The following is an 11,600-nucleotide window of genomic DNA, read 5'->3' on the forward strand; positions in this document are numbered from 1 at the left end:
TGGGCATATATCCAGACAAAACTATATTTCAAAAAGATACATGCACCCCTGTGTTCATAGCAGCACTATTCACAATAGCCAAGACATGGAAAGAGCCTAAATGTCCATCGACAAATGAATGGATAAAGAAGATGTGGTACCTATATACAATGGAATACTACTCAGCCATAGAAAAGAATGAAATAATGCCATTTGCAGCAACATGGATGCAACTAGAGGTTATCATACTAAATGATTGAGTGTTTTAATCCCCTTGGATTTTTCTACCTAAATGTTATACACACAAATGCTCATATTATTTGCGTCTTTCTCATTTTAAATATAAGTGTTTAAGCTCTCTCAGACATTGGTTTGGTCTAACTTAGGAGTTCTAAAAATCAGAACATATTAGGTGTAGAAAAACTTGCAGGCATGCATTTTTTCCCTAGCTTTCCTAGATCAAACAGTATATGCAATAAGAGGCAGAACATTTACTTCCAACCTAATTATTAATGCCATATCATACAAAATAATTTTAAAGACAAAAATGATTCTTTTACTTAATTTAGGACTAGCAGTAATTTCTTCAGGGAGACAATCACCTCACACATTTCTGCTTTATGTTGCCTTTGTGATATGGAGGAGATGAAGATCAGTTCAGGTAACTAGCATTCATTTTCAAGAATGAATATAGAATAGTAAAAATTTTTATTTACAAAATGCTGGCTTTGTAAGGTAATTTGTAAGAAAGTAGCATTTAGCTCTGTAATGTGTGAAAATAAGAAGTATAACAGAGTCTTGATTCTCACTGATTCTTAAGGACTTAGAATAGTAAAGGAAAACAGTGCTATGCACTAGTCCCAGGATTGGAAGAATCTTTAAAATCCGTCTAGTTCGACATCCATCTGATTTTAAAATTCCCTCTCTATTAGCCTCATCACACCCCTTCAAAATTCATCTCTACACCCATTGCAGTCTATCTTTGATTGCTCTCACCAACCAATGACCAGGATGATTGTATAATTTATTATCCAAATTTAGACACCAGGGGTCACTAATAACAATAATGCTCAACAACAGGCATACATGGGGACATTTCCAAGCAAACCCAGACAGATGATCACTCTACTAGTGAATGACCTTTCTGTTGCCACCTCCAATAGACAAATTTTGGTAACCTATTATGGGCGACCCCATCAGCATTTGATACTGATGACTTCATCCTTCTTAAGACTCTCCCATTTTCCCACTCTTTTCTGTGATTCCATACACCCTATTTTTCTCCTAACCTCTGTCCATTCCTGCTCCATCTTCTTCTGTGCTCACCACTTCATATGCTATTTTCCAGGATCCAACCGTGGCTTAACCACCTGCATGTGGATAGCTTCAGTCCATAGCTCTCTCCTGGTCTTCAGGCTTATGTACACATTCCAGTTGCTTACTGGTCACCCCCACTTAGATGTCCCCTAGACACCACACACACTCAGTATGTTCAACACTGAGCTAATCATAGTTGCTCATCCTGAATCCCCTCATCCTCCTCCATCTCTTACTGACTGACATCATCTCTGTATAGTTTCCCACGCTAGAAGCCTGGGAGTCAACTATTATTCCACCTTCTCCCTTACCGCCCACATCCAGGCAATCACTTCCGTAATATTCCTTAAATCTTCCCTGTGCTTTCCATCCATTTTCACTGTCTTTGTTTAGACCGCGTCTCCACTCATCTGTTTAGTTCTGCAACATTCTCCCTATGGTGCCCTTGTGGCCAACCTTGCCCTTTTCTTGTCCATTCTCTGTACTACAATTGAAATCTGCTCATGTCACTCCTTGATTGACAGTGATCAATAGCTTCCAGTTGTCCTAGGATGAAATATAAAACTCTGTGACGTGGTTTCCAAGACTCTTCATCATCTGGTCCCTATCTGTCTCTCCAGGTTCACCCTCCAGCCATGCAGCCACACCGAGACACTTGTAGTTTCGTCTTTCTTCTCTGGGCCTTGGCAAAAGATGCTCCCTCTGTCTAGAAAAACCACTGATTAACTCCTCTTTCCCCTTCAGGAGTCATCTTGGAGATCATTTTCTCCAGGAACCCTCCCTCACCTTCAGAGGTCACAGGTAGCCCGCCAGCCCTGACCACACCACATTTTATTGCCAAGTTCCTCTCTCCCTTCTCACTCTGAACTCCTTGCACAGAATCTCATTAATTACCTGGCTCTGACTCATCTGCGTATCCCCAGTACAGTGCCTGGCACACAGAGGGTCTGTGCCATGAGCAGAGCCACTATGTTGTGTTCACTGCCTATTCTCAGTGCCTGGAACTGTGCCTACACTGAGTAGGTGCCATATATCTACGTACATATAGAACCAATTAATAAAGTAGTCAAAATGTTGTTTTAACAAGTAAGTGGTTTCCTCTTCTGTTTGGGTACCTGTAGGACTGTTTTCCTTAAATGAGGGTGTGGCAGCTGCCTTTTAATTTCCTTCCTCATCTACAAAGTATTTTTTTCCTAGAAGAAGTTAGCCTAGGCACACTGTACTTCAGATCATCGCCTCTTTGAAGCATGCTGGGTGATAGTCATGGTTCCAGCCATGGCACAGCGTGCTCAGAGCACAAGGCATAGCAAAGGCTCGTCCCTGGCAGAATATTTAAAGCTGCTGGGAGCAAGTTACTTATCTTGCAGTTCAGGGAGCTCAACAGTGTTTCCAAGATAAATTACTATGAGTTCAAGGGGAGAGTTGAGGTTGCATTTTTCATGGCCCACTTCCACACATAGTTATGCCTCCAATCTATAATCTCTGAAATAAATTTGTTTCAATCTATATCTTTGTTCTGTGCTCAGCATACAGTGGAAGCTGCTGGGGAGAATACCCAAGCCAGAGTCACTGGGTTTCATACTTAGGATGAAATAGACATTTTCCATTAAAGGCAAATCCTTCATTTCAGAAGTCTGAATAGACTGCTACTAAAAATAACAGCTTCAATTGATAAGATTTAAGGCACTAAAAATGCTATGCTATACAAGAATGTTCTCCAGATGTAGCATTTTCAATTGCAATTTTTTTTGTTCACATGAATGATTTGGTTCTCATTCAACTTTTCTGAATTGGTCAAACAAGTATAAAGGGTACATTGGACTAGGTATCACCTGAAGAAGTAGGAGCGGTTTCTGTCCTGGTGGTAATAAGAATTGCTTCAATTTATTATTTATTATAACTGTGCTTATTATGTCCCAGGCACTTGCATACTCTCTTTTTTATATAGTATATTATTTAATCCTTAGAACAACTATATGAGATGAGTATATTATTGTCCCCATTTTTCAGTTGAGGAAACAGGCACAGGAGGTGGTAAATGACTTTCCCTAGGTTACGCAGTTACCAAGAGTCAGAAATGGGTTTAAGCTTAAGGAATATTTCTGCTGTCCCATGTTCTTTATGACTGTGCTATTTCTTCCTATATGTAGCAGAGAGGTTCTAGTATTTACCACTTAAGACCTATGTGACTTTCAGCAAGTTACCATCCCTGTCAGAACCTCACTCTCCTTCCCTAAAATTCCTTCCGGATTCACTATTCTATAAGCCTAAACGTGCCTAAGGGGTTAACAGACATTTAGGTGGCCTAACACCATACCTTACAAATGTCCAGTTACCATCTTGTCCTCATATTTCATCAGCGGATGACAGGAACTATTCAAAATCTACCTATCTATGACTTTTCCGGCTTTGATTGATTTTTGCTCTGCCTTTACGTATTTTCCTATGGCTAAAATGACAAATCAGAGGCCCTGCCATTCTGTTTGAAGGACTGATATTTTGGCGTGCCTAGTAGAGTTCCAAGCATAGCCTGGGCATTGAAATGTGCTTGATAACCCAAAAGGGCACTTTAGGCAGATTCCTATGAGCTTTGGAAACTCTCTCTTCCACTGCTGGTTGGGTCCTAAATGATTATTTATTTAGAGATTGTTTCAAATACATGAAAAGTAACTCACTACGCTCTCTGGGGAGCCCAGGGTAGAAGCTTACTTCCATTTCTAATCCATGCTTTTTCTAATGAACTAGAAATTTAGGTAGTGGTATTTTTGTATGAGGGGGAGGAAAGAAGAGTCTCCATATCATGATATTTGAAATCATGGCATCCATAGATTCCAGATTCATACTTCATCTCAAATTTCCATTAGAAAAAATACATATTTGTGTATTTCCTCATACAGAATTCAATCTTAAGAAAGTGTATTTGCACACACACACTTATAGACACATACCCTAGTCTTTATGAACCAAGGAGTCTAGGTGGAAAAATCATTTCAGAAAGTATAATAATTCAAATGAAATCTATTTTGGTTATTTTATAATCTATTATTCTCATTTATTTCATTATCCTTAGAAACACACATTAAATATAATGATAACAGTCAGAATAATAATAATCATGTCTTATCTACAAATATGTACATATGTGTATTATTATTTCAAAGCATTTTACATCAATTATCTTTTTTCATCATTACAATGATTCTGCAATAGGTAGAATAAAGATAATTCCCTGGGAGATGCTGAGAATCATGTGAAATAATGTAGGTAAAAGTGCTTTGAAAATGAAAAGCTAGAGTTTACATTTACTGTAATATTCTTGTTGATATCATACTTCTGTTGTCTCCAGGTAGATAAAAGGATGTTGAAGCCTAGAACAGCTAAGCACCAGGCATTAAGTCAGGTAATGAGCTAGTGTGAAAAATGAGGGAAAAAACAAACAAGTATTTGTTGACTACTTGTTATGTGCCTCGGGCTTTGGTATTATATAGTCTAATCTCCACACCAACCTTTAAAGCTAGGTTATTACTTATTAGATAAAAGGATAAATCTGAGATTTAGATAGATTAAGTATAGCTGGAAGAACAAAGATTCATACCCAAACCTGCCTGACTCAAAGCCCATGTTCTGTCCATTGCCCTACCTTGCCTCTCAGAATAGGTGCTTTCTCTTTACCAGCCTGGGTATCAGTGCTCTCAGACTCACTCACACAGCAAGCACAGACCTACACCCCATCAATCCTAAGGAAGAACATTTAAGAGATGTAAAATTGGCCAAATTTGGGAGGAAAGAGTATATTGTTGTCATGACCAGAAAGATGAAATCTGTAAATCCTAAATATTGTTTGAAACATAAGAACATCAATAACTAATGAACAATACCTCAAATATTTATTGCTTCTGAATGTTCTTGATAATACAAAGAACAATTTTAAATACACATAAATTTAAATTAATACAAATACAAAATGAGAAACTGTACCTATATTTGTTTCATGGGTTTCTTTTATAAGAAAAAGATGAAGAATGAATCTCAGTGATAAAACTTTCCACATGAAAGTCTAATCAACTACCTCAGCCATCAGTAAGTGTGAAAGGTGTGTTTCAAAATTTTAAATGTATATTGAATTAGGTTAACCCTTATGGCTCTTCACCTTTCTAAAATCTCACTTCTAATTTTTTAACTGAATATGTATTTCCCCCTAGGAGTGCTGAAAGGGATTTTTACACTGAATGAAATAAAAATAGATGCTGCTGATATATCAAAACCAAAATCAAAAGTCACAGTGAGCAAAAATCATTTTTTAAGTACAATTCTATTTGAAATCTTTCCTGAAAGATGATATGCTCCCTTGGTGCCAGTGGAGCCTCTGTTTAAATCTCAGAGGTCGGTTGATTACGATATTCTATGGTGCTGACCAGAAAGGAATCTTATTTCCAAGTGATGAATTTGAGATTGACCATTAAGGTTTGTAGGACTTCTCTGCATAAGTACTGGCAAGGGAACATAAGCCTTGTGAGTAACAAATTGAACTCCAATCCACTGACTTTCTATCAAACATTAGCCAACTTGCAGATATGAGCTATCTATACCCGGGGCAGGGAGAGTAGTCTAGAAGGATAAAGGGGAGACCTTTAATCATCTGAAAGTGTAGTGTGGCCAGAATTTAGCCCCTGGCTCATGGTCAACTTTCTGTTGCCTTTAGCTCAGTAGTAGCCCAGGGCTTACCCTTGCCACATAAACGTTCGTTGTATAGACTCCCTTGGCTCCCTTTAAAATAGCAACTCAACACACAGTCATCTGCCCCCATTTGTTCTTGCTCTTAAGGAAGATTAAAAGTAAATTGGAATGAGTTCTATCACAGTAGAGACACTGAGAACTTCTACCCAAAATAGATGCCAGATCAGAATTAGAATAGGCTGGGACTCAGATGAAGTGAACTTTCTTGACAAAGGATTGTGTCCTGTTCCAGAACAATCTATAAAATGTTTGTCCTTTTAGTTTGCTTTGGGGCAAATAATGCAAGGAGTTAAAGGGAAAGACAACTTGTAAGGAAGGCATGGGATTTTTTGGCCTCCTAACTGTGTTAGGTAGAAAAGTTTGTAATTGAAGCAGTGGTTACCTTACACTTCACTGTATTTTAAATAAAGAAAGTCTCTAGGGGAAAAATCATTGAGACATAGAAAATTAAACTGGAATGTTTTTCTATGCCATTAAACTATCCCCATAAGAAGTCATTGGCAGTCAATGCCCCAGTTTTAAAGACAGATTCATTGTGCTTCTTAGGAGTATCAATGAGAAGGGAAGGAAAACAAAAACACTTGGAAGAAGGTATTTCTCTCAGACTCTTTTTGAGGAGGAAGAACTGGAGGAATGTAAGAAAGGCAGGGCTCACTCAAAGATAGCCATTAAACCCACTGGTCCCCCTTTTCCACTCAGTGTTTTTCCCCGCGTATCTATGTGACTAGGACTCTTTTTCTGGGTGTGATTTGGAAGACTATGAAAGCAGCAGGAATCAGAATTAAGAAAACTGCCTGGTGAAAATGAAAGGCAGCAGAGGTGGGAGGAAAGGGGCTATTTGCATAACTTTCTCCTCAACTAGAGCTATGATTTTTGAGCTCTTATTGCCTCAGAACTTGGGGTGGTTTTTGCTTTGTTTTAGTGTGAGTGCCATTATTTAATAATCAGACATAAAGGTGGGCATGTTAAAAAAAAAAAAAAGAAGGAATTTGTTCTTTGCTGTTGCTTCTCAAAGTATGGTCCACGGGTCAGCGGCATCGGCAGCTCGTGGAGCTTGTTAGGACCACAGACGTCAGGACCCACCCAGACGTGCTGAGTGGTTCGCAGAATCCCCAGTCAGTTTGGATGCACATTAATGTTTGAGCAGCGCTGACCTAAAGGATTGATAATCAAAGGGCTTGAGAAGGTAGGTTAATTACCCCTGAATTCAGAGCTCACTCTGTCTGCGACAGCAGTGCTACTTTGTCCAAGAGGAGAGTAAAAGCACTCCCAGTGTGCTTTTTGGAGCATTGACCCTTCCTTTTGGAGAACTGACACTCATAAAAGATCACCTCATTAATTGTTCTCAAACATGCTAGTATGCCCTATATACCAACCAAAAGCAATGAAGGAAGGAAGGAGGAAGGAAGCAAGTGAAAGCAAGAGAGAGGGAGAGAGAAAAGGAAAGAGAGAAAAATCTTACATGTTTAGTTTGATTTATTTTGTCCACACATAAGACTAGATGGCTTTTATTTATAGAGCCTGGGATTGGAGTTCCCAAGTGCCATTTCCAGGCCCACGGATGCTCTCTTACTCCCTCCAAAACTACAAACTAGTGAATACTGAATACACTGTGTACTTGACACACATACAGGTGTGGAACTTTACGTAAGACATTTGAGCAATTATACAGGCTGAACTGACACGATGTTATTCTAAGGAGAGGAGATGGAGAGAGTGGTCTGAACAGTACCTACAAATTGGAGGTGTGGCTAAAAGGGTCCAGGAGACAAGAGTGGATCATCTCAAACACATATGGGGAAAACCCTACTGTCTCAGAAGTCAGGAAGAAGAAAGCTCACAGAGAATTAGCCCCCCGCACAGAAACTTTCATGTGATAACAAGTCCGTAAAGGGGGAGAATAGGGTTACCCGGCCAGAGACAAGATGATAAGGGGCTGTGGGAATTAGCAGAAATAGTGGAGAATAATGAACTTATTAACTGAATAAATGAAAGCTTTTTTATGGAGAGGAGAGTGACCAGTTGATTTCTACATCCATGAAGAATCAAGCCAAAGAAGATAAACTTCCATTAAGCTAAGAAAAACTTGGATTGAAAAATAACCACAGTTTTCTCTAGAGAAATGTACACTTGGGGCTGACATTGTAGGCTACAGTCTTAGAGTAATACTGTGGATCTTCTCCTGAAATTTAGTCTAGTAAATAAACAACTGGATAAAATGAACAATAATCAAAACAATAAAAATTTGGGAGAAAGATGTAATGGGGAAAAGATCCCTCTTAGCTTAAGGGGTATTTCTGGGCTGATTGCATGTGGCCAAACTTCATACTTGTATACCCGTTCTGCTGTGTTTCGTCCTCTGGGTCACCATTTAATGGGAAAGCAGAGAAGATCCAAGTCAACCTGGATCCATTTACTAAGGATGCCTCTGCTGGGGAAATGTGTGAAATCGTGAATAGGCTTCTCAGGGTTACTAAGGTGTCCTTTTGTGAAACCTGCAGAAGTGAAAAACACCACCAATTCTGGAGTTCTAGATTCCCCCATTTGGGAAATGAATGACCTTCCAGCTTTATACTCCACGATTCTAAAGGATGCACCTCTCTGGGAACATGTCTACAAAAGTGTTATGATGCCACTCTGCTGGAAAATGTGTTTTCTGTTCACCTTTAAATCCATCATAAAAATGAGAAATTTCTGTTACTGAAAATATGAAAAAAGCAAAATATCCCTTAATAGAAAAAACAAAAGGGGAAGCCAGGATAGTGGCACTTTAGAAAAATTAATAAGCTCAGTATAATATCTTAGTCAAAGAAAAGCATTGCTTCTGAGAAGCAGCATTGTTTTGAAATTTCCCCAGCCACAGGAAATTGTATCAGGCACAGGAAGAAGTAGCATTGAAGGCACTACATTCCTGGCCTGAGTTTCTGGTTCAAGCAGCTAGAACTGGCAATTTGTACATTTTAAAAAATTGTCTGGGCTGAACCGTTCTTTGCAGACAGATAAGGGAGTTTTAAGAATCCGGTTGCTTGGGGACTTGAGAAGTCCAGTTTACTGTGGATATTACCAATCAAAGGACAATATATAGATGACCAGATTTCCTTCCTCTCTAAAATCCATTTCACCAGATATTTTCACTAGTTTTCTTGGTTTGAATTCAAAAGTGAGTGAATTTTAGATGCAGATAGAATTAATTCATAGCAGTAAATAACTTTTGACAAAATACTACTATTCCTCATTCAAGAAGAGTATTTGATGTGAATTTTTCCTCAAAACTTCTTCCTTGTTTGTGACTATTTTTTTTTTTTTGACAATGCCTCTGATAATGAGCAAGCTGATTTAGACAAAACTTGGCTTCTTTTTCTCTTTAAAGAGGCAGAATAAATGTACAACGGGGATTTTTTAATCAACCTTTTCTGTGCTTTGGTTTAAACTTGGTTGTTACATGTGACTGACGTTATTGCCATATGAAATTATAATCCATCTCATTTTTAATAAAGATGTTGATTTTATGAAAAACGATTTGCTAAAAAAAACCCCAGCATTTTGCTGTTTGGTAACAATTGGTTAAATGAGTACCCACGAAAAGATTTTTATTTATGACAGGCTCGGGCACTGATTTTCTGAGGTTTGTTAGCTCTTATAAAACAGATGATCCTGGCTAAATCAAAGAGGTGCTGTGACTTGTGTTTGGACCTTCAAGATATTTGAAGACCCTAACTTCCTTTCAGCTGAGATAGAAAATCTTAGCACTCTAAAAGCAGAACCTGGTAGAACACAGTTACATAAAATGCCTTTTCCATTTTATTTCACTCTGTTACCCTTTACTATTATAGGAAAATGGTGTTATTGCCTGATTACTGAGAAAGCACACAGAAATCTCGCCTTCCAAATCCGAGTCAGTCCTTGACTAGGATGAACAAAGCCAGGCCATCTGCTCTGAATATCATTACTACTTTGGCCATTTGGGCAAGGGATCTATCTTCTCTGCTTCAAAGAGAGGTTTTAGATTGGAAAATTGAAATTAAATAAGTAGACAGGAAGAGACATTTGGACAAATAACACTTTCCAAAGAGAGCCCCATTTGTTAGGTTATTATCATCATGATCATTTTAATTTTCATTCTGGCCACAGAGTTAACCTTTGGGGTCTCCATTTTACAAAACATTTCAGTAAAAAACTTAATTCCAGAGTTTCTGCAATAAACGCTTAGGAAGGAAAACCAGCATGTGGGTGAATATGAGTCATCAGTCACCCCCCCCCCCGCCCCGCTTCCTGGTGATTCTCCGCTGGAAAACCAGAAACATGGATTGAGTTTATACAGCTATTTCACCGGAATAATACTATACCGCAGGCCATGTTAATTTCCTGAACTAAACAGTCCCTAATCTGCTGAAAGGCAGCTGGCTAACTGCTGGTGTCTGGCAAGTGCCCCATCTGTCCCCCTGCCCAGGGTCTCTCTCTACTGTCTTCACTTTCCCGTTCTGTCAAGCAGGCGTCTCTCTTTGTTTTCAGGGGTGTAGCCCACCTGAACTTTCCTTTTATGCCTGAAAACTTGGGCTCTTTTCCTCTATCCTGCGGACCTGCGGCTTTGTCTAAGTGACAAGGCACAGTTGTGTTGACTGTAGTTACGGCGCTGGTGATGGTGGAGATCATGACGGTGATGGTGGAGATGGGGGGCTGATGGTGTAAGGAGCGCAGGCTGAGCGGGCGCCGGGGTGGGGGGGGGGGAGGATGGACCACGGAGGCGGTGGAGAGTGGGGTGCGAGAGGGATGGAGTGAGCAGGGATTGCAGATGGGAGCTGTCCACGCACCGAAGTGCTGAAACGCCGCAGCCATGGCATCACAAGAGCGGAGAAAGGCGGGGAGGCGCTGCAAATATAGAAGGGAGAAAAAAGGCAACAAATACCTTCACACGGCCGCCCAGCCTTGCTTTGGGAATGTGTTTCTGCAGGTGTCCTCGGTGCTGAGCTGAGTGGGTGAGATCCCCTATTCTGGCAGGTTCGGGCTCAGATTTCTCTAGAAAGCTGTGAATGAGAGCCCTGGCTCTTAGGGGCTGTGATTTTGGTAGGAGGCGTGTGCGCCCGAGACTCTGTCCTTCTATATGGAGGCTGGCTTTCCCCTGGGTCCTAAATGCCTCCGCAACGTTGGTTTCCCCCGGTTCCGTCAAGACAATACTAAGAATTATTGTAATTTTGTAACATCTGGGACAAAAAGTATTTACTTACCATTACCCCCCGACAGACACAAACCTTAAAAACAAAACCTTTTAAACAGATTAATGCAAGCGCTGAAACAAGACTCTGTGTGTGTGTGTGTGTGTGTGTGTGTGTGTGTGTAAATTTAACAGATGAGAAAGTGTCACAAACCTATAGGGGAAAGGATGGATTATTTCATTAACAAATGGTGGTAAGAAAATGAACGATTTGGAAAAGGCTCAAATTAAAGCCCCATCGTACCAAATTAATTCCACCTAGATTAAAGAGCTAAATAAGAAAGTAAAATAAAATTTAGAAAAACAACTAGAAGAACCTAAGAAATATGTTTACTGATTTCAGCATAGGGAAGGC

The 11,600-nt window shown here is 39.7% G+C and overlaps 1 protein-coding gene across 1 annotated transcript in view; it reads right to left on the reverse strand.

Moving 5' to 3' along the window:
• The window catches only part of CLVS1 (clavesin 1), a 159,633-nt gene extending 148,562 nt beyond the window's left edge, over positions 1 to 11,071 (reverse strand). The window contains exon 1 of the mRNA XM_036830433.1: positions 10,940 to 11,071. The gene's annotated coding sequence lies outside the window, so the exon portion shown is untranslated. The remainder of the gene's footprint in view (positions 1 to 10,939) is intronic.
• Positions 11,072 to 11,600: the final 529 nt, after the last annotated feature.

The sequence above is a fragment of the Balaenoptera musculus genome, chromosome 17, assembly GCF_009873245.2.
Source record: "Balaenoptera musculus isolate JJ_BM4_2016_0621 chromosome 17, mBalMus1.pri.v3, whole genome shotgun sequence".
NCBI classification, from domain to species: domain Eukaryota; kingdom Metazoa; phylum Chordata; class Mammalia; order Artiodactyla; family Balaenopteridae; genus Balaenoptera; species Balaenoptera musculus.